At 44.7% G+C, this 22,224-nt stretch overlaps 1 non-coding gene and 1 pseudogene across 1 annotated transcript; one reads left to right on the top strand and one right to left on the bottom strand.

The window, feature by feature from the left end:
- Positions 1 to 69: 69 nt before the first annotated feature.
- On the bottom strand, positions 70 to 142 carry TRNAT-GGU (transfer RNA threonine (anticodon GGU)). Its single transcript has one exon. It is a non-coding gene; the product is annotated as a tRNA-Thr (tRNA).
- A 17,848-nt stretch (positions 143 to 17,990) lies between these two features.
- Positions 17,991 to 20,416, top strand: LOC146175149 (uncharacterized; annotated as a pseudogene).
- Positions 20,417 to 22,224: the final 1,808 nt, after the last annotated feature.

The raw sequence follows: 22,224 nt of genomic DNA, 5'->3' as shown, positions 1-22,224 counted from the left end.
TACAGAGATTAGTAATGTAATCTGTTTAGGGGAAAGATAATTAAACACAAAGTAGAAAAAAAAACAACGTGCCGATGATGGGAACCGAACCCACGACCTTCGAATAACCCGTCCGGTGCTCTTCCAACTGAGCTACATCGGCCGCTGTCCCCCCTGCTACTTTCTTGCGTATTTATGTTGTCTGTATACGAACCTTGAGAGTGTTAACCAGCGCCACCCTCAGCCAAGGTGGCGGACGTGGAACGTCCTTTGTTACCGCCAGCGTCACGTAAAACGTGATCAAGAGCGAGGGCGAAAGCTGTGCTAGAACCCTCTTACGCTACCTATGGATTCAAGACTGCCAGAACCGAGCCCCCGTAAGCAACAAGCAGATCAATTAAGGGGAAATGAGGGTGCTCGTTATAATACATGAAGGAAAGAAGCCAACATTCGGCGAGGCCAAGGAAAGCGTTGGGGATGGTACTTTACGTCTTATTATATATATTTTTTAATGTTTACTTGGATAATTACAGAGATTAGTAATGTAATCTGTTTAGGGGAATGATAATTAAACACAAAGTAGAAGAAAAAACAACGTGCCGATGGTAGGAACCGAACCCACGACCTCCGAAAAACGCGTCCGGTGCTCTTCCAACTGAGCTACATCGGCCGCTGTCCCCCCTGCTACTTTGTTGGGTATTTATGTTGTCTGTATACGAACCTTGAGAGTGTTCACCAGCGCCACCCTCAGCCAAGGCGGCGGACGTGGAACGTTCTTTGTTACCGCCAGCGTCACGCAGAACGTGATCAAGAGTGAGGGCGAAAGCTGTGCTAGAACCCTCTTACGCTACCTATGGCTTCAAGACTGCCAGAACCCAGACCCCCGTAAGCTACAAGCAGATCAATTAAGGGGAAATGAGGGTGCTCGTTATAATACATGAAGGAAAGAAGCCAACAGTCGGCAAGGCCAAGCAAAGCGTTGGGGATGGTACTTTACGTCTTATTATAATTTTTTTAATGTTTACTTGGATAATTACAGAGATTAGTAATGTAATTTGTTTAGGGGAAAGATAATTAAACACAAAGTAGAATAAAAAACAACGTGCCGATAGTGGGAATCGAAACCACGACATCCGAATAACGCGTCCGGTGCTCTTCCAACTGAGCTACATCGGCCGGGTCCCCCCTGCTACTTTCTTGGGTATTTATGTTGTCTGTATACGAACCTTGAGAGTGTTCACCAGAGCCACCCTCAGCCAAGGCGGCGGACGTGGAATGTCCTTTGTTACCGTCAGCGTCACGTAGAACGTGATTAAGAGCGAGGGCGAAAGCTGTGCTAGAACCCTCTTACGCTACCTATGGCTTCAAGACTGCCAGAACCGAGACCCCCGTAAGCTATCGCAGATCAATTAAGGGGAAATGAGGATGTTTTTTATAATACATGAAGGAAAGAAGCCAACAGTCGGCAAGGCCAAGGAAAGCATTGGGGATTATGTTTTATGTCTTTTTTTTAATTATTACTTGGATAATCACAGAAATGAGTAATGTAATCTGCTTAAGGGAAAGATAATTAAACACAAAGTAGAAGAAAAAACGTGCCGATGGTGGGCACCGAACCCACGACCTCCGAATAACATAAATACCCAAGAAAGTAGCAGGGGGGACAGCGGCCGATGTAGCTCAGTTGGAAGAGCACCGGACGCGTTATTCGGAGGTCGTGGGTTCGTTTCCCTCCATCGGCACGTTGTTTTTTCTTCTACTTTGTGTTTGATTATCTTTCCCCTAAACAGATTACATTACTAATCTCTGTGATTTTACAAGTAAACATTAAAAATATAATAAGTCGTAAAGTACCATCCCCAACGCTTTCCTTGGCCTCGCCGACTGTTGGCTTCTTTCCTTCATGTATTATAACGAGCACCCTCATTTCCCCTTAATTGATCTGCTTGTAGCTTACGGGGGCCTCGGTTCTGGCAGTCTTGAAGACATAGGTAGCGTAAGAGGGTTCTAGCACAGCTTTCGCCCTCTCTCTTGATCACGTTCTACGTGACGCTGGCGGTAACAAAGGACCTTACACGTCTGCCGCCTTGGCTGAGGGTGGCGCTGGTGAACACTCTCAAGGTTCGTATACAGACAACATAAATGCCCAAGAAAGTACCAGGGGGGACAGCGGCCGAAGTAGCTCAGTTGGAAGAGCACCGGACGCGTTATTCGGAGGTCGTGGGTTCGGTTTCCACCATCGGCACGTTGTTTTTTCTTCTACTTTTGGTTTAATTATCTTTCCCCTAAACAGATTACGTTATTAATCTCTGTAATTATCCAAGTAAACAATTAAAATAAATAATAAGACGTAAAGTACCATCCCCAACGCTTTCCTTGGCCTCGCCGACTGTTGGCTTCTTTCCTTCACACACACACACATTATATATATGTACATATATATATATATATATATATATATAGAGAGAGAGAGAGAGAGAGAGAGTGAAGTGATTGCTTTATTTAAAGAAACATTTCATTGGACTCGACGTTTCGACCAGAAGGCCAGCTTCTGGTCGAAACGTCGAGTCAAATGAAATGTTTGTTTAAATGAAGCGTACACTTCGCTCTATAATTTTTTAAGCGGCCAAGCACGTTAAATGTTCTCGCATCCTCCTATATGTATATATATATACATATATATATATATATATATATATATATATATATATATATATATATATATATATATATATATATATATATATATATATATATATATATATATAATATATATATATATATATATATATATATATATATATATATATATATATATATATATATATATATATATATATACATATTGTAACAGTACAGGAGAAGATGAAACTTAGAATACAAGTCAAGGAGAAAGACGTTGAACAAAGGACTCTCGTGCCGGACGCGCTGCCGTTGACCAGCTGAGCTACCTGCCCTGTCGTCTTGTTCAGCGCTCCGACGTCTTACCCTCGTAGTAACAAATCGGTGGTCAGGTGCTGGGTACGACTATCCTCAAGACGCATCCTCAACCGCTGGAGCTTCGTCGGAGCCGTCGCCTTGCTGGTCTCCCACCCTTTTAAACAAGAATGCAGCACACTACCGAGCAGCCCCGAACATCAACACGGGACCCTCTACCCCATCTCGCGATGTGCCTCCGACCACCACGAATGCGACGCTACCGTTTCGCGAGCCTCGTTCCTTTGCCGGCCAAGCAGGGGAAAATGTTGATGACTGGCTCACACATTATGAACATGTGAGCCGCTATAACCGCTGGGATTCAGTGGCTAAACTAGCCAATGTAGTCTTTTTTTTTACGCGAACGGCTTTGATGTGGTATAAGAACCACGAGGACTCCCTGACAACTTGGGAAAGTTTTGTCGAAGCAATCAAGGAATGTTTTGGCGACCTAGCTGCAAAGAAGAAACAGGCCGGGCAGACACTTGCTCAGAGGGCCCAGGCTGCCGGAGAAACTTGCACCACCTACATAGAGGCCATACTCAAGTTGTGCAAGACCGTCGACAGCAGGATTACTGAAGAAGATAAAGTAGGCCATCTGCTCAAGGGAATTGCGGAAGATGTCTACCACTTCCTCATTGCCAAGGAAAACTTGAGTTCGGTCTCTGAGGTTATCCGGCACTGCCGAACATTCGAGGCCCTGAATACTTGCCGCATTACACCGAAATTTGGACGGCTCGCAAATGTGACTACAGTAGCTAGTATTAAAGAATCGCCATCTCAAAGCCTCCTGTGCGCCATCCGCGGAATTGTTTGAGATGAAATGCCATGACGTACGTGAGCAGCTTGCCCGGCCCAATGGCTTCGGAGGGGACGCATATTCTCTTCCAACCTATGGAGTTCGTGCCCGCCGATGTCCGCGAAAGTCACCGACTTTGCCTCCCGCGAAGACCTATACACTCCGCGACCAATACCGGAAGAGAGTTTCCAACAATTCTATTGCCATCAGCGTAGAGAGCCTCGCCCTTACTCCAGTCATACATTGCGCCGACTGCCGGACAACTACATCGTCCCGGAACCACCATCTAGATATTCGTCGCGGCCTACCATGCAGGAACCAGCTGACACGCCACTTTTTGACCGACCTTTTCCAGTGTGCTACAGGTGTGGTGTCGCCAGTCATAATTCCCGCTACTGCAATCAGCGCGCACAGTTCAAGAACCCTCCGATGGCATCGAACCGAAGAACCGTCCAGCCCTATATCGACAACTATCGGCCGGAACATCCTTCCCGGAGGGGCCGTTTTCAAAACGAAGGGCTCCGCAGCCATTCTCCAGCAGCGTCTGACCGTAGTGTGACAACGCCTCCGTCATTTCGTGTGCGCCAATCCCCGTCACCACGGCGCCGATCTCCACCACCAACGCAGGAAAACCAGCCAGCACGACCAATGGTTGTGAGGTCGCTGCTAAACTGCTAATTTTTATGGAGTAAGTGGAAAGTTATTGTATCCGGTTGGGGATGCAGCGTTAAAGTTTCTTTGGGGGGCACAGTATTTCCGGCGAAGTTTGCAGGACTGCCTCGATCTACACACGACGTAATCTTGGGAATTGACTTCCTGCGTATGTGCGGCGCTACAGTTGATTGTCGAACGGGAGAGCTAAGTCTTAGTGGTTCCCTTCCTCGGTAACTTTTGGAAGAGAGGTCAAATTATGAAGACGTTTTGTGTGTGTGTGATGAAGTCGTCATACCGCCACATTCTGCAGTGTGTGTCCAGGTGTCCTGCTCCAGTGATATTAACGACTCTTTTGAGGCTACTGTGGCGCCTCTTAATTTATGGTGCGTATAGAAAAATGCGTTAGTGCCGCATTGTTTGGTTCGCGTGAAAGAGGGCCGTACCGGACTGTGGACTATAGACTGCTCATCGGAACCAGTCATTTTTCCAGCGGGCTCCAAACTAGCTTCATGTAGCGCAACTATCCAGAATTGTGTAGCTGTCGTTACTCCTTCCCGTGACAACTCCGCTACTAACTTACCTGCTGACGAAAAGCTTCTTCCGATGATCAGCGCATCGTTGGACACCTCACAACGACAGATATTGAAGGACCTCTTGTCCCAGCATCTATCCGTCTTTGATTTCGCGCAGTCCGACGGCTCGCAACGTTTTCCGCTGTCGCGCGCACGCCACAGGATTGACACGGGATCTGCCCATCCGATCCGTCAAAAGCCGTACCGTGTGTCGCCGTCAGAGCGTATGATCATCATCGAGCAAGTCCAATACATGTTGAACAGGGGCGTAATACAGGAATCCTGGAGTCCTCGGGCTGCTCCCGTGATATTGGTAAAGAAATAAGACGGAACATGGAGGTTCTGCATTGACTATCGTCGCCTCAACTCCATCACAAAAAGGGATGTGTACCCTCTACCGTGCATCGACGATGCCATAGGTTGCCTTTTCTCCTCGTCCTATTTCTCTTCAGTTGATTTGCGATCGGGGTATTGGCAGATTCCGATGGACCCTGCTGACAAGGACAAAACTGCATTTCTTACGCCGGGCGGGCTATTTGAATTTAACGTGATAACCTTCGGCCTATGTAATGCGCCGGCCACATTTGAAAAATTTATGGACACAATACTTCGTGGCCTCAAGTGGGAAATCTGCATGTGCTATTTAGACGATGTTGTTATTTTTGGCCGGACTTTTACTGAACATAACACGCGACTCGCTGTTGTTTTAGACTGCCTACAGAAGGCTGGCCTTGTCCTGAATTTCAAAAAGTGTCGTTTTGGTGAACGTCAAGCGCTGGTACTTGGGCATCTCGTCGACCGCGATGGAGTTCGGCCAGATCGACAGAAGACTGCAGCAGTTGCAGCATTCCAACGACCACAGACTCGAAAGCAGCTCCGCAGTTTTCTGGGGCTGTGTTCCTACTTTCGACGATTCATTCCAAAGTTTGCCGACGTCGCCTACCCTCTGACATCCCTTCTACAAAAGGACGTGCCTTTCGACTGGACCTCAGATTGTGACGCGTCTTTCCGCCAACTAAAGTTTCTGCTTACGTCACATCCCATACTACGGCACTTCAACCCCTCCGCTCCGACTGAAGTCCACACCGATGCAAGTGGGATTGGTGTTGGCGCTGTGCTTGTGCAACGTTCCGCAACAGGCGAGCATGTAATTGCGTATGCAAGGCGTTCCCTCAGGAAACCTGAGTGTAACTACACTGTTACGGAGCAGGAGTGCTTCGCTGTAGTTTTCGCTGTTCAGCGGTTTCGATGCCACATATATGGACGCCATTTCATGGTTGTGACGGACCATCATGCCCTGTGTTGGCTCGTCAACCTTCGTTATCCATCTGGTCATCTGGCACGCTGGGCTCTTCGTCTGCAGGAGTACGACTTCACTGTTTCGTACAAGAGTGGCCGCAAACACGCCGGTGCAGACTGTTTTTCAGGTCTTCCTCTTCCTACGACCGAATGTGACTCTGGTGCTTTCGATCATTACATCGCCTCCGTCGTGCCTCAGTTTCCCTACGCCTCGGCTCTGCGCACTGTGCAAGAGACCGATATAAGCCTCGAGGATCTGCTTGCGGAGGCGCGGGATTCCACTGCTTCCAGCCCGTTTTGTCTCCGTGACCGCCTTTTGTACAAAAAGGCTTACTCAGGCACAGGCACGAATTTTCTGCTTGTAGTTCCAGAGAGCTACCGCTCGTGCATCTTACGTGCGATGCACGACGACCCCACTTCAGGTCACCTGGGCTCTGCACGAACGCTCCATCGTGCCCGCGACTGGTTTTATTGGCCAAAGATGTGCCAGACGACTGAGCAATATGTGGCGAGCTGCACTGAGTGCCAACGACACAAACGTCATACGTCCACGCCACAGGGCCTGCTACATCCTGTGACTCGACAACGTGGCGCATTTGCGAAAATCGGAATCGACCTTATGGGTCCCTTCCCGAAGTCATCCGACGGAAATCGTTGGATCGTGATTTGCGCCGACTACCTCACCCGCTACTGCGAAACGACAGCTCTTCCTTCAGCCATCGCTCTCCACGTGTCCCTGTTCTGGCTCCGTTCTGTGATCCTCCGCCATGGACCTCCTCGAGTAATCATCAGTGACCGAGGTTGCCAGTTTATGGCAGATATTGTGGAAGAGCTTCTTCGTTTGTGTGCGTCGCATTTCCGGCATTCCACACCATATCACCCTCAAACCAACGGCTTGACGGAGCGCACAAACCGCACACTCACAAACATGCTATCTATGTACATCGCATCGGACCAAAAGAATTGGGATACTATACTGCCGTTTATAACGTTTGAATTCAACACTGCAACACATAAGACGACTGGCTACAGCCCGTTCTCCTCGGTATTGTCTAGACACCATTCTTCCTTTTTCCGTCCATGACAAACCGCGCATCGCGGAAACTCCTTGTCAAGCCGAAGAAGCTCGCCGTCTCGCCCGTTTGGGAATTCTTGCTTCGCAAGAGCGTTCAAAAGCTCGGTACGACAGCCGGCATAACCATGTGTCTTACGCCCCTGGAGATTTAGTGTGGCTTTGGCGACCTCTGCGAAAGCGTGGTTTAGCCCAGAAAATGTTGGCGCATTACGCTGGCCCTTACGTTGTGCTTGAACGCGTCAGTGAAGTCAACTACGAAATAGCACGTATGACTGCAAGTGGTCGTCGATCAGCCAGAACCGAAGTAGCCAACGTCGCCCGGATGAAGTCGTGTCACTCTCGGGGAAACGAATAACTACCTCGCCCGGGGGGACTTCGTCCGCCCAGGGGGAAAATGTAACAGTACAGAAGAAAATGAAGTTTAGAATACACGTGAAGGAGAAAGACGTTGAAAAAAGGACTCTCGTGCCGGACGCGCTCCCGTTGACCAGCTGAGGTCCCTGCCCTATCGTCTTGTTATTCAGCGCTCCGACGTCTTACCCCCGTCGTAACAATATATATATATATATATATGTATATATATATATATATATATATATATATATATATATATATATATATATATATATATATATATATATATATATATGTATATATATATATATATATATATATATATATATATATATATATATATATATATATATATATATATTGTGAAAGAAGGCCAGGTCGAGACGGCAAGGCAAGGGATGCCGTGTCTGGCGTTTTACTCCGATGACAAAACCCAGGCGCGCACCGGAACCGGCGCCGCGGGACGATGTTGATGGTATGTACAAATGAAAGAGGAAGATCATGGCATGTACAAATTAAAGAACGTTCACAGAAGGCTCACAATATATATATATATATATATATATATATATATATATATATATATATATATATATATATATATATATATATATATATATATATATATATATATATATATACACAGATCAATTAAGGGGAAATGTGGGTGCTCGTTATAATACATGAAGGAAAGAAGCCAACAGTCGGCGAGGCCAAGCAAAGCGTTGGGAATGGTACTTTTATGTCTTTTTTTTAATGTTTGCTTATATAATCACAGAAATTAGTAATGTAATCTGTTTAGGGAAAGCTAATTAAACTCAAAGTAGAAGAAAAAACAACGTGCCGAGAATGGGAACCGAACCCATGACCTCCCAAGAGCACCGGACGCGATGTTCGGAGGTCGTGGGTTCGGTTCCCACCATCGGCACGTTGTTTTTTCTTCTACTTTGTGTTTAATTAGCTTTCCCTAAACAGATTACATTACTAATTTCTGTGATTATCTAATCAAACATTAAAAAAAGACATAAAAGTACCATCCCCAACGGTTTCCTTGGCCTCGCCGACTGTTGGCTTCTTTCCTTTATATATATATATATATATATATATATATATATATATATATATATATATATATATATATATATATATATATATATTGTTACGGACGACATCAAGGAAGAAGAAGCGGGCAGTGGCGCGGACAGGAGCGCTCGCGCTAGGCCCGGCAACATTTTTCATTAAACGTCATCTCACTGTCATCGACCGTCTCTCTGTCCTCTGTTCTCTTGTTTTCATCGGCTTGCCGTATCGTAATATTTGGTTGGAGGTGCGGAGTACTTCATCATCACCCCCTCATCTTGTCCCGGACGTCGGCGCCATGCGACTTCTTGCGCCATCGGCGAAAGGTCAGGAGGCACTGCATGGCTGTTCCCCAGCCTGCCGGACCCAGCGACACCTTGCCGTTCCTCCGCCCCGTCCCCCCCGCCCCGACCACAAGACACGACGAAGGAGAGACTGACCCGAGACGCCACACAATACCATAAGACACAAGGAGAGACCCGAATGACCTAATGTGACCCCACTGGCCTGATGTGCCGACCAAGGACCCTACGACCCAAGACACCGCTACACTTCAAGACATTCTCCCCTGCCTATGCCATGCGGTGCGTGCCTTGGACTCCGCCATTGAGTCGTGGCAACGTGTGGCCCGAGAGTGTCCTGCCAAGGTTCATCGGGAATCATCGTGCCGGCAAGCCATTCTATTCTTCCTTCTTCCTCTTCTTTTTCAAACATCTAGACACGCCCATCATCATGCCATGGAATCATCAACATCGTGCATTTCATCGTCCACGATTGGGCATATCGCTCGGTGGCCCCGGGTCATGTTACGGACGACATCAAGGAAGAAGAAGCGGGAAGTGGCGCGGACAGAAGCGCTCGCGCTAGGCCCGGCTACATTTTTAATTAAACGTCATCTCACTGTCATCGACCATCTCTCTGTCCTCTGTTCTCCTGTTTTCATCGGCTTGCCGTATCGTAACAATATATATCGGGGATTGTACTTTGCATTTTTTCTTAATTTTTACTTCAATAATCACATAAATTAGTAATTCAATTCAATTCAATTTATTTCCAACTCGAGGTTGAAGGCCCTCAGGCAAAAAAAGCTGTTCTAGAACAGCTTGAAGAGTGCCTGAGGGCCCATACATGGCAGCAGTTGTCCCACAGTAAATTACAGTGTAGACTCACATCAATTTAACATCCGTTCAAACAGAATCTAACAAAAATTCAAAGTACAGTAGTTAACAAAACAGTAGTTATTCACGGAAAGTATAGGAAATTTGCGTTATGCCTCAATTCACAATAAAACTTATAAAGCCCTAGAGAATTCTAACGTGTCAGTACAACTCTAATCACAAAGTGAGCATGGTTATTGAAACATAAGTAGTTCATTTGGTTACAAAATATTGTCGCCTTCTTTTTTTATTGAAAGTCTCGAAATATATTGCCCTCTTTTCATATTAACTCATCTTTTCTAGCGCTTCTTTAACACACAAGGGGCATTAGATGAAGGAGGAACACATAACAGGACGGACGCTAGCGTCCTGTTCTTATGTTCTCTTATGTTCTTATGTTCTGACGCTAGCGTCTTCTTTTCATAGTCATTGAGAAGGAGTGGAAGTTGGTATCGTAAGGATTGATAGAGATATTCGGTACGCCAATGCGGAACAAACCACTTGTCATAGCTGCGGATGCGGTCGTCGCTTTTTTGTTTGTTTAAACTTGCGGAGCTCTTTAAAAACGTTTGAAGATCATTGTTTGCAAAAACGAAAGTATATATTAAGCGATATTGTAGGTAATATTGTGCTTTTATCATACGATACTTGAGAAACAGTGCTTCTGTCGGATGGTAATTCGACACACTAACAATATTACGAAGAGCTTTTTTCTGTAAAAGAAAAATTGCGTTAATGTTGCCGATCGTTGTTGTTCCCCAAACAAGCGAAAAATAGCTTAAATGTGATGTGAATAATGCGTGGTAAATGTTAACTTTTATTTTTCAGGCATATAATACCGACATCTGGCAAGTGCTCCCACAGCTGATGACAGTGATTTGCTCAAACAATCAGTGTGGTGCGACCATGTCAGGTCAGCCGAAAATGTCACTCCTAAAGTCCTATGTTGGTTAACAACTTAAATAGTAGCTGTACCGTGCGTTAAAGGAAGATATATGGCAGCCTGTTTGTTTCTTGGTTTAAAAATTATGGCTTTAGATTTATTTGCGTTGATCTTAAAACCATTGGCGTTGGACCAATTGATTATCTTAGACATCTCAGTTTCCGCTTTTGCAACTACTTCCTGTATATCATGACCAGAAACAAACATGCTGGTATCATCTGCATAAAGAAGATAACAGGCATCAGAATTCGGTTGAACAATATCGTTTACATATACATTGAAAAGCAGTGGCCCCAGTAGACTGCCTTGTGGCACACCAGTAGAAATACAATTCAGAAGAGCGTGTTGTCGGGCTAGTTGGTTCTGCATAGTATATAAGAGAAATGCGCAACAACTTCAACAGGACACAGGAAGAACAGGAAGAATGCGCTCGTGAACTGTTTTGTGTGTTTCTTCCTGTGTCCTGTTGAAGTTGTTGCGCATTTCTCTTATATACTATATACCAGTAGAAATACTGTTAAAAAATCAGGAGTGGTCCCCAATACTGGCACATTGCTTCCGATTACTCAAGTACAATTCAAACAACAAATGCGATGCACCGCAGATACCGTAAGCACTCAACTTTTTCAACAAAAGCTTGTGGTTCAGGAATCAAAGGCCTTGCTAAAATCCACAAAAATACCCAATTTAGCATTTTGCATTCAATGTTTTTGATGATAAGTTCTTTCATCGTTAACAGTGCTGTTTCAGTCGATTTTCCTCGACGAAAACCATGCTGATGCTCTCGTAGTATATTATGTTTTGTGCAGAATTTTTCTATGCGTACCAACAAGATTTTTTCTAATCCCTTTGAAAATACTGGCAGTATAGACACCGGCCTGTAGTTCGTGACGTCATTTTCTTTGCCGCATTTAAAGATAACCGATACTTTTGCTTCTTTCAGGGGACTTGGGAAGCAGCCAGTTGTGAGGACCAGGTTGAAAATATATACTAGATGAGGCGAGATAACGTCAATTACGAACTTGACAGGCTTGATCTGAATATCGTCGACATCAGTTGAGCTGGTATTTTTCGGCTTAAGGAACGTGCTACAAATTTCCTTTTCGTTCGTTGGCTCGAGGAATACGGTTGGATTTAGTTTGTACCTAGTCGTTGACCCTGTTTCGTCGCAGGTTGGTCTCATCATGTTTACAAAATGGGCATTGAAATGTTCGGCTAAATCGACACCCGAAATACATTTGCCATCTTTTGACATTTCAAGAGGGCTGCACTTGCGATGTTGTCTTTGAAGAATTTCGTTAATGACCTTCCACAATTTCTGAGGACCATTTCTTGACGCATCAGATAGGATGTTATTATAGTAAGCAAACTTTGCTTTTCTTAACTCTGCAGTCAATTTATTTCGATAATGGGCACGTGGGCACGTTGGCTGGACATTTGGCAGCGTCATGTCAAACCCGCTTCTTCTTTTCACGCAGTCGTTTCTGCTCGCCACAACAGCCAAGTCCAGCGCGTCACAAGATGGGAAAGACTACATCATTGCAGCGACGAACACCACCGCCAATGGAGCCTGCGCACAACAGCAGCCAAGCTACGACAACCGTTGGACACCATTGCATCCAGCGCCATCTATATCAACAGTCGCATATATAAGAAGCCCTCTTCCGAGGAACTTCTTCAGTGGGCACGTTGGCTGGACATCTGGCAGCGTCATGTCAAACCCGCTTCTTCTTTTCACGCAGGTTAGTAACAAAACCTCTACTGTTAAAACCAGCAACCGTTGTTTTATCCAGCTGACGTGCCCACCAAATGTTGTTGCGGTTTGTTGTGCCGCGAGAAATTTGCTCACATCCTTGCTGATGCTTTGTGGGGACATAGAATCCAACCCAGGTCCCACCATCCAGGAACAGCTAACTGAAATACTAGAAGGACAAAAGAATATACAGAAAAGACTGGCCGAAACTGAGACAAAAATAGAAAAGTTTGGAGCTACCTCAAAAGCGATAACAGAAGTCAGTGCTAGGGTCTCTGATATTGAAAGAAGCGTTCGCAACTTTCAAAGCAAGCTCACTGACTTGGAAGATCGACGGAATAATATTCTCGTTTATGGCATTACTGAAGAACCCGATGAACTTGCCTCAAAAGTAGTTGAAGGTGTGTTCAAAGACAAATTAGGCATAGCCGTGTCGTCCACAGAGAGAATACACCGTATTGGCCGCCAACAGCAAGAACGACCGCGTCCTATAATTCTAAAGCTTATCGACTATCGCGAAAAAATAAGCATACTGCAGAACTGTTATAAACTGAAAGATACGGGTACTTCAATTTCTGAAGACTTTTCACTGGCAACCAGGCAAAAAAGGAGGAGACTGTGGGAGAGCACGTCCGAAATTAGAAAATCGGGAAGGAAGGTTAAGTTAGTCTGTGACAAACTTAAGGTTGATAATGAGTTCTTTGCATGGGACGACGCTACAAATAAGAGGATACCCGCTGGGAAACGCCCTGAGCCAAGGAAACATGCGTCGGAAGTGCAGCATTGAATCGATACAAGTGCTCAGGAGCCTTTTCAATGTCTGAACCTCAATGCACCGAGTATACTCAATAAATTGGAGGATATTGAGAGTATTTTGCTAGCGCACAAACCTGATGCATTGATCATAACCGAAACGTGGTTACACGCTGAAATCAGTGACTTCGAAGTGACACCACCCAGCTACCGAATCTACCAAAAGGATAGAAGCTCTAGAGGCGGCGGAGTTGCCATAATGTTAAGAGATACATTGCACGCAATTAGGCTGCCTGACATATCTGGTATTGAGTCCGTCGTTATTAAAATCTGCTTGAAGGAGCTTAATCTAATTATAGGGGCATTTTTTAGGCCTCCTAGCACTGACACGACTTTCTTTGGTGAAATGAACTGCTTTTTATGCGAGTGCTCAAAACATTCCAATAACTTACTTTTAAGGGGTGATTTTAATATTCCATCAATCGATTGGACTAAAGATTTTCCTGAAGCGTTGTCAACTTTTGCAGAGCCGTTTGTCGATATCATTCTTTTCCATGACTTAGTCCAGCTAGTCAGGCAGCCTACACGTATTCAAAATGGCACCGCCTTTATTTTAGATTTACTTTTTGTATCGTGTGAATTGCTTCGTCGTGAGCCAAAACTGCAGGTTATGGACGGCGTACCAGATCATAAGATGGTATGCCTGAACTTACATCTCAACGCCATTACGAATTGCAAGAAAGAAAAGCGAGTGTTTCCGAACTTCACACGTGCTGATGACGTTGGTGTTTTAGACACACTAGATAACTCCTTTTCATATTTCAGATCTTGTTATGAGTCTGATTTATGCTGTGTCAACAGTTTATGGTTAATGTTTAAAAATCTTGCATTGAAATGTTTGAATGAGTACGTGCCACGTAGTTGCAAATTTGTACACAACACTAATCCCTGGATCATAAAGAAATTGTACGTCTAAAACAGAAAACGAAAAAGATGAGAAAAAAAATCCGGCAGTGCCCCTCTGCGGCCAATGTTCTGAAACTTACCGGCATGCGCCAACAGCTCAAGAGTTCAATAAAAACAGCAAAATATAACTACCACAATATAACACTGAAAAACTTTCTTTCATCTCCTGCTAACTTTTGGCGACATTTTTCATCTAGAGAAGACCCATTCCCCGCTATGTCCATTGCAAGTGTACCTGTCACTGACGAATATCAAATAGCGAATTCTTTTAATCAGTTTTTCTGCTTCATATATACAGATGACGATGGCAAGATACCGCAGTTGGCAGTCAGTGACACGAACCCCCCGATAAATAATATATGTATATCTGAAGAAGGCGTTCTATCGCTCTTGATATTGATATTAAGAAGTCACAGGGAATTGATGGGATACCCAATGCCTTTCTGTTCAGGTATGCAGAATGGTGTGCTGAGTATCTATTGCTCATATTTAGGAAATCTCTGTCAGAAGCAGCACTTCCTAACGATTGGAAGTATGCTAAAATCACACCGATACCCAAATCAGAAAACAAATCGCTTCTTTCGTCTTACAGACCAATTTCACTTTTGTGCACTTGCGGAAAAATTGTGGAACATATCTTTAAACACATATCCACTTATCTTGAAAAACACAATTACATAGATCCTCGGCAGCACGGTTTTAGCAGGGGGGTGTCAACGGTCACACAACTACTTGAGGCAGTAGATGATTTTGCAGCAGCTATAGATAGACAGAGCCAAATAGATATTATCTTTTTAGATTTTGAGAAAGCGTTCGACTGCGTTTCCCACCAAAAGCTGTTATTAAAACTGGAACCAATACTTAGAAATGACACAATGCTTTCCTGGATAGCGGCGTATCTTTCGTCGCGGCACCAGTTCGTGTCGATTGAAGGAGCGTGTTCCAGTTATGGGCAGGTACGGTCGGGCGTTCCGCAGGGGTCTCTTCTGGGGCCTCTTTTCTTTTTAGTATTTATTAACGGTATCATCAGCAATGTGTCCGTGAAAATAAAACTTTTCGCAGATGATTGGATTATTTACAATGAAATTAAACATCCGAATGACCAGTCTGAGTTAAATTCATCGCTAGCTAAACTAGAAAACTGGTGCACAACATGGCAAATGAAGATAAATAAGAAGAAAACAGTAGCAATGACAATCACGCGTAAAAAAAAGCCCCTAACCTTTCCCTACTCCATTAATAGTCACCTCGTAGCATCCGTTGAAAGTTATAAATATTTAGGTGTAATTCTAACCTCTGATCTCAGATGGAATGAACATGTGTGTTACATTAAAAAAAAAGCGATGCAAAAACTTGGTTACTTGCGAAGAACCCTACGCCAGTCTACTCAAGAAATAAAACTATAGCTTACAAAACATTTATCAGGCCACTTCTTGAATACGCTTCAGTAGTATGGGATCCTTATACTAAGATGAGTATTAACAAACTCGAAAACATCCAAAAAAATTAGCAAGGTTTGTTTATACTTCGTACAGTTGGCAAACTACAGCAACCGCTCTAGTGCAAAAAGCTAATTTAGATCCTCTGCAGTTACGTCGCTTTCATGAACGACTGAAGTACATGCATCTTCTCTACTATTATAAGCTAGGAATAAACCAGAAGCTGTATATCGAACCTGTTATTCGGCGCAATACGCGTGCACATCACTCTAAAAAAATGAAAGAGTACACCTGCAAAACCAACGTGTTGAAAAATTCTTTCTTCCCTAGAACAGTCACCGAGTGGAATGCAGTTCCTGCTGATATTGCAGAATGCCCGACCGTCGAGTCTATGTTATCAAAATTGAAAAATTGTTCTTGATATAATTCACGTGTAGTGCTTCTTTATTATTGTTGGCGTTTCTAGTACACGTGGTTTGCCGTTGGTTATCTGTTCGGGTATTTTGCACCTGTATTGCTCCTACCATTTCCTTGCGCATGTGGTTTCAATGTCTGCTCTTAATGTATCTTTTAGTTTTGTTTTTGTGGTCAATTTCGCTGTACGAACAGCGTGTTGATGTGTTAGTATTTTAATCCATTTTTTGGTGGCAGGTCGACACCGGGATGATATTTTATTTCTTAGGTGTTTCCTCTTGTTAGGCTGTTTTTTATTTTCTGCCGTGTATTTTAGCAATGCATGTAATCCCACTCCTGCCTAAGGCCTTCTGTGAAGGTTGGCAGTATTTCTGAAATAAATAAATAAATAATAATACTTCTTGAAGTTTGTTAGTGCTGTCGTTTCTCTGGTACGCAAGAAGTCTTGGAACAGTTTTTGTTTCTTCTTATTCATCTTCAAATGATCGGGTGGTATCCACGGCTTTCTTATTTTATTCTTTAGTTTTGCTTTCCTATATGGAAAACATTTATTGTAATGGTCACAGAAAAAGACTAGGAATTTGTTGTAAGCTTCAGAGGCATTATTCGCATTGTAAATAGGAGACCAGTCGTTGTATAGTAGGCGTGCCCGGAAAGATTCCAGATTACTTTTCGATATGCTCCTATACATGGGTTCGTCCTTGCTCGTTTTTTTTTTTTTGTGACCTAAAGCTGGAATACACAATAAATATTGGATAGTGGTCACCTAAGTCATAGCATATGGAGCCAGCGGAGTGTACGACGGTATCCAGGTTGACAAGAAAAGGTCAAGGACGGATTCGCCTGTCTCGGTTACTCGCGTTGGTGTGTTGATGACAGAATGAAAGCCAGACGCCAACAGTTTGTTACAGAAATCAAGAGAACGACAGTCATTTCCAGCTAAGTTAATAATAAAGTCACCTCCTAATAGCAGACGGTATTCATGAAAGGAAGCATGCTCCAACAGTTCTTCAGCGAATGTAAAAAAATGATTTTTGTTTCCAGAAGGAGGGCGATGTACCACTGCGAATATATCTTTCCCGCTAAAAACACACAACGCCCCCAGGTCAGTATTACTATAGTCAACTAGAATAGGTGTAGTGGGACGAGGGAAGCGCCGCGCCAGCGGAGCGCGTGAAGCAGGCGGCGCCGAAATCTCGGGCCACCGCGCGGCGGCGCTGCTGCGCCTTTCACTTGGTAGCCTCCTCATACTCCGGAGCTCGCTGCGATATGCGCCGGCTTGTTACATGGGGAGCGCGCTCTGCCTTGGCGTGCTTTTTCAGTGTGTCGTCCTCTGTTATGCTGGTTAACATAGGCGTAATTCCCCAAATCCCATTGTCAGAAGACAATTCAGGGTACCCCGTGACTTTCTCCAGGTAACAGGTAGGGGTCATCCACTGACCGTACGAGAAACGGAACACTTTGTGCGACAATCTTAGCACGTGCACGCACCTCCTTAGGGTACGCGCGCTGGTTTCAACAAGATCGTCGTGGGCAAGCCTTTTTCCGTACGTTAATTCATATGCGTCTTGATTTCATCTCTGCTGCACTGTGCTGCCCATGATATTACGAGATGAGCAAACCTCGGCGGAGAAACTATTGTTTTGCTCCTGGATGTAGGACCGGCTACAGTGGAGTGAAGGATGCTCCGAAGTTATTATTATTCGGGGTTCCTGAAGACGAAGCAAGGCGCCGCACATGGCAGCGCAACTTGCACCGTGCGGACAAGCCCCTGGAAATGACGGATGCCGTGTGTGAGCTGCATTTTGAAGAGAAGTATATATTAAGCGACTATGTGCATATGATCAAGAGCAAAGAGGTGCGCATGCCACGTGGCAAGCCATCTCTTTCACCAGATGCAGAACCAACAATTCTGCCCAACCTTCCCTTGTATCTCTCCAAAAATCCCTCTCGCGAGAGGCCAGCCAGAAAAAGAACGTCTTCGCAAGTGCCTAGCGACCTGTCGGCCAATAGGCAATGCACACAAGGGGATATATCACTGATTACTACGTCCCAGAATGACGAAGCAGCGGAGTTATGTGAGCCTCGCGAGAGTTATGCGTTTCAGCTAAGCGAAGTCCCTAAACCAACTGAGCTGTGGGCTCTGCACAAGTTTTGGAACTACGATGGTGTTGCTTTCGTCCACGGCTCTCTCAACTGTGAAACACACGCTATCAGCATAGAGAAATCTGTGTTCTTGAACTATGGAGACAGCCCAAGTACAGTGCTTTGCCGCACGTTTGTTCGCAAGACACTGATTTCCGAAAACGTTTTAAGCTCACTGAGCGAAGGGGAGCAAGTGCTACAAGAGGCAGATTCTTTGCAAATTTGTAAAGGCGTGGGTAGAACAGAAGAGTTGGTCGGTGTGCCGCTCACAGAAAGACTCAAGCAGCAGATATGGGATGCAGATGGCCTTTTGTGAGCACCAAATGCAACGGAACTGTACATGACAAAGGTGAGCCCTTGCATCAATGCACATTTTTTACTGGTCTAGCCAAATTCTTAATGAGCAACAGAGTTTTACTGATGCATATGTTAAAAAATTAGTTAATGAGGTTTAAAATCAATATGGTTTATCTGTTGGTTGATATAAACAAAGACAGGTGTCACAATGTCAAGCAGTTATCGCTGTATCTAGAAAAGCCTATTTTTGAAAATTCTGGTTCACCTTCGCTGAAGTAGCCTTTACAGTTCATTGATATGATCTTATTGCATGTCCGGCATATCGCACTATTGCAGCTGCATGCCATTAAATACAATAGAAGGATCAACATAAAAAAAGCAATTGATAGCGGCCGGTGTTGCCAAGCAACGCGTAGAAATATATTTTTCTTTTGAATTTATCTACAGGCTCAACATGCATTCCATGCAAGTACCTGCGGCTACTTCAGCCCGAAAAGGCCATTTGAAGCGGAGGGCACAAAGGTGCACAGCTGCCACAAAGACCACAAAATTTCGACTTCTGAGCCAGAAAAATCGCCGCAGTTCAGCCAAGCTTCTTGGTCTAACAGCACGCCTGGAAGAAATGAGGGCCAAGAATGCAGTGATTGAAGAAGATGTGCTTGAAAAAAGCATCAGTTGCCTTCCACGAAAACAGCAGGCTAGTGTGCGGCAATGTTTTCAAGCAACAAAAAGGTCAAGCAGGAGGGGTATGCGCTACAACCAGGAATGGATCCTAGAGTGCATTCTGATGAAGCTCAAAAGTCCCCGTTTGTACGAACACATACGAAAGCATGATATCTTTGTGCTACCAAGCAAGACTACTATAAAAAAATATATAGGTCATACCGGTCATCGTTTGCCTTTAGTGCGACGACAATAAATATTCTAAAGAAGAAGACATCGAGCATGTCAAATTTCCAAAGGCATGGGGGTCTACTAGTTGACGAGATCAAGCTGTCTGAGCACTTCAGCGTGACCTCGTCAGGAGAAGTTCAAGGCTTCGTCAACCTTGGTAATTTACGAAACCACAGGATAAACACCAACCGTGCGATCATGGTATGGTAATTATGTTTGTGCCCCTTGTAGGAAAATGGAGCCAAATTGTCGGTGTCTTCGCGACACAAGGAAATATAAAGGGCGATATTTTACTGAAGATGTTGATCGAAGCTGTTATTATTGTTGAGAACGCCGGACTTTTCGTAGATTACATACCGTGCGATGGGGCGGCCTGGAACCGAAAAATGTTGAGGCTTGCAGGGGTTGGTGCATCAGCAAAGAGTGTTACGTGCAAAGTGGATCATCCCGTTGACAGAGAGAGGAAGTTGCATTTCGTTTCGGACTTCCCTCATCTGATTAAGTGCTTACGAAATGGACTCCAGCGGGCTGACTTTATCGCCCCTGAAGGAAATGTAATTCGGCACACTCTAAACTACGTATCGCTGTTTGTAATTGAGGAAAACTGCAATCTTGTTTTTGCATTTCTTTAGGTTTCAATGTGGCCTGTTCGAGAAGCATTCCGACGCGACTGCAGCGTGCGCACACTGAAAGTCATGCCTGGACTCACTGAAGCGCATACAGATCCCAACTGTTTTGAGAAAATGAGGGTTTCGTACGCCTTCCAACTTTTTCGGGACAAACGTCTTGAGAGGAATGACATTTTACACGAAAGATATTGAAAGGAAATGCGGCTCCATCGAAGCTACGCAAGAATTCTTCACGTGAGATATACTACCCATGAATTACTGATTTGTCAGTCGGCATTAGTCTTGCATACAACGTTTGATTTGTGTTTATTTTTGTCTTCTTTTCAGGAAGATAAACAAACTGATGACGGCCATGACGTCAATGTTTCCTGCCGAAGCACTCAGGCCAGCATCTCCAACAGCTGCCATTCTTGTGGACTTTCTGGACTATCTTGACAAGTGGGAAGCTGGCACCTCTGGAAAACGAGGCTTTCTAAGCGATTCCACAGCGACTGGACTTAGAGTTACCCTGGCTAGCTCGCTATCATTGCTGCAGTACTTGACAGAGGCGCTTCGATTTAGGTACCTAATGACTTCGCGTTTGAGCACAGACCCTGTGGAGCACTTGTTTGGAATAATCCGGCAGTCCAGTGGATGCAATTCCCATCCTTCTCCAGAGCAGTTCCTCATCACAGTGAACTGCCTATCATTTTATAACCTTGCTCGAAGCGTTGACGGGGCCAACGCCACTCCAGAAGCGATAAGTGCCCTCCTGAACGTAACAAGGAGCAAACTAAAACCCCAAAGACAGTCGATGAGCTTCTTGCTCAAGGTAAACTAGACCAGGCTGAGACTTCTCTCGTTAAGCTGCCACCTGCAAATGACCAACACTTGCCATTAGTGGTAGAAAAGAGTGACTCAAGACTTATTTATTATGTGGCAGGGTACGTGGCCAGAAAATGTGTCTTGAAACTTAACTGTGCGTCTTGTAAAGACATTCTTCTCCTGGAACCAAATGAGGCAGCAGTGCACCATCTCCCATCCGAGTATACAAAACATTGTGACTGGGGTGGACTTTTATACCCCTCGAAAGATTTGTACTGCTTCGTCGCTGAATTGGAAAATTTATTTACAGAATGCTTCAGCACTGGAAAATTGCACGCCAACAGCATCTCCGATGTGATATCGCTTGTGAGGCAAACATTCATTCATTCTAATGCTGTTGGGTGCAGTGTACACAAGGAAGAGATTAGCATGAAGGTGGTCTCTTTCTATGTCCTTACTCGCTTGCACTTTCTCGTTAAAGGACTGAACAGCGAAAATAGCGCAAAGCGAAACAAAGCAAACTTGCTAAGCTGAGCAAGAGTGTGTAAAATTCGCGGCAGTCAGTTCCACCAATGCTGCTTTGCATTTTCTCGGAAATATTTGCTTATTATTGCAAATAAAGCCATTTTGTATATATTTCCAACGCAATCAGACTTTTCACATGCCTATGGAAGCTACATGCAGGGAACGCACGCCAGCCATACAACGTTTATGACTTTACAAGAGAGGACTATCTGCCTTTCTTCCATAAATGTCTGATGTAAGACTAAACCTCTTAGAGCCCGAATAACTTCAGGAGCATACCTGCCTGATCACCAGGTACTCGCCGAGCTGCTCCGAGCGAGCGCTTGCTTGCCAGGTGGAGGGAGCGGCAGCGCCATCTGTCGGCGTCGGCGCAAACAGCTTCAGCCCGACGCCTTCCCTCGACCCACTACTCCTATTCTAGTTCACTATAGTATTACTATGCGTGAAATGGTACATCACCTCGCCGCACACATAATCTCTGATAAGCATGGCGACGCCGCCACCACGTGCCTCAGTTCGGTTTTGGCAATAGTGTTTATAACTTGCTAATGTTATCATCAGGCTTTTTTCATGATACCATGTTCCCGTTATCATGACGACATGATTCGTGAACCGAATTTCGTCACGAAACGTAGTAAATTGTTCTTGTTTTGATGCCAGTGAACGTACGTTCATATGTACAGCTGACGTTACTGCCTGGGTTGGTGTCTGCAGTGT

Source organism: Amblyomma maculatum, chromosome 11 (genome assembly GCF_055883805.1).
Source record: "Amblyomma maculatum isolate TAMU_Amacu chromosome 11, ASM5588380v1, whole genome shotgun sequence".
Taxonomy (NCBI): Eukaryota; Metazoa; Arthropoda; class Arachnida; order Ixodida; family Ixodidae; genus Amblyomma; species Amblyomma maculatum.
This window is presented reverse-complemented; position numbering and strand designations above follow the sequence as displayed.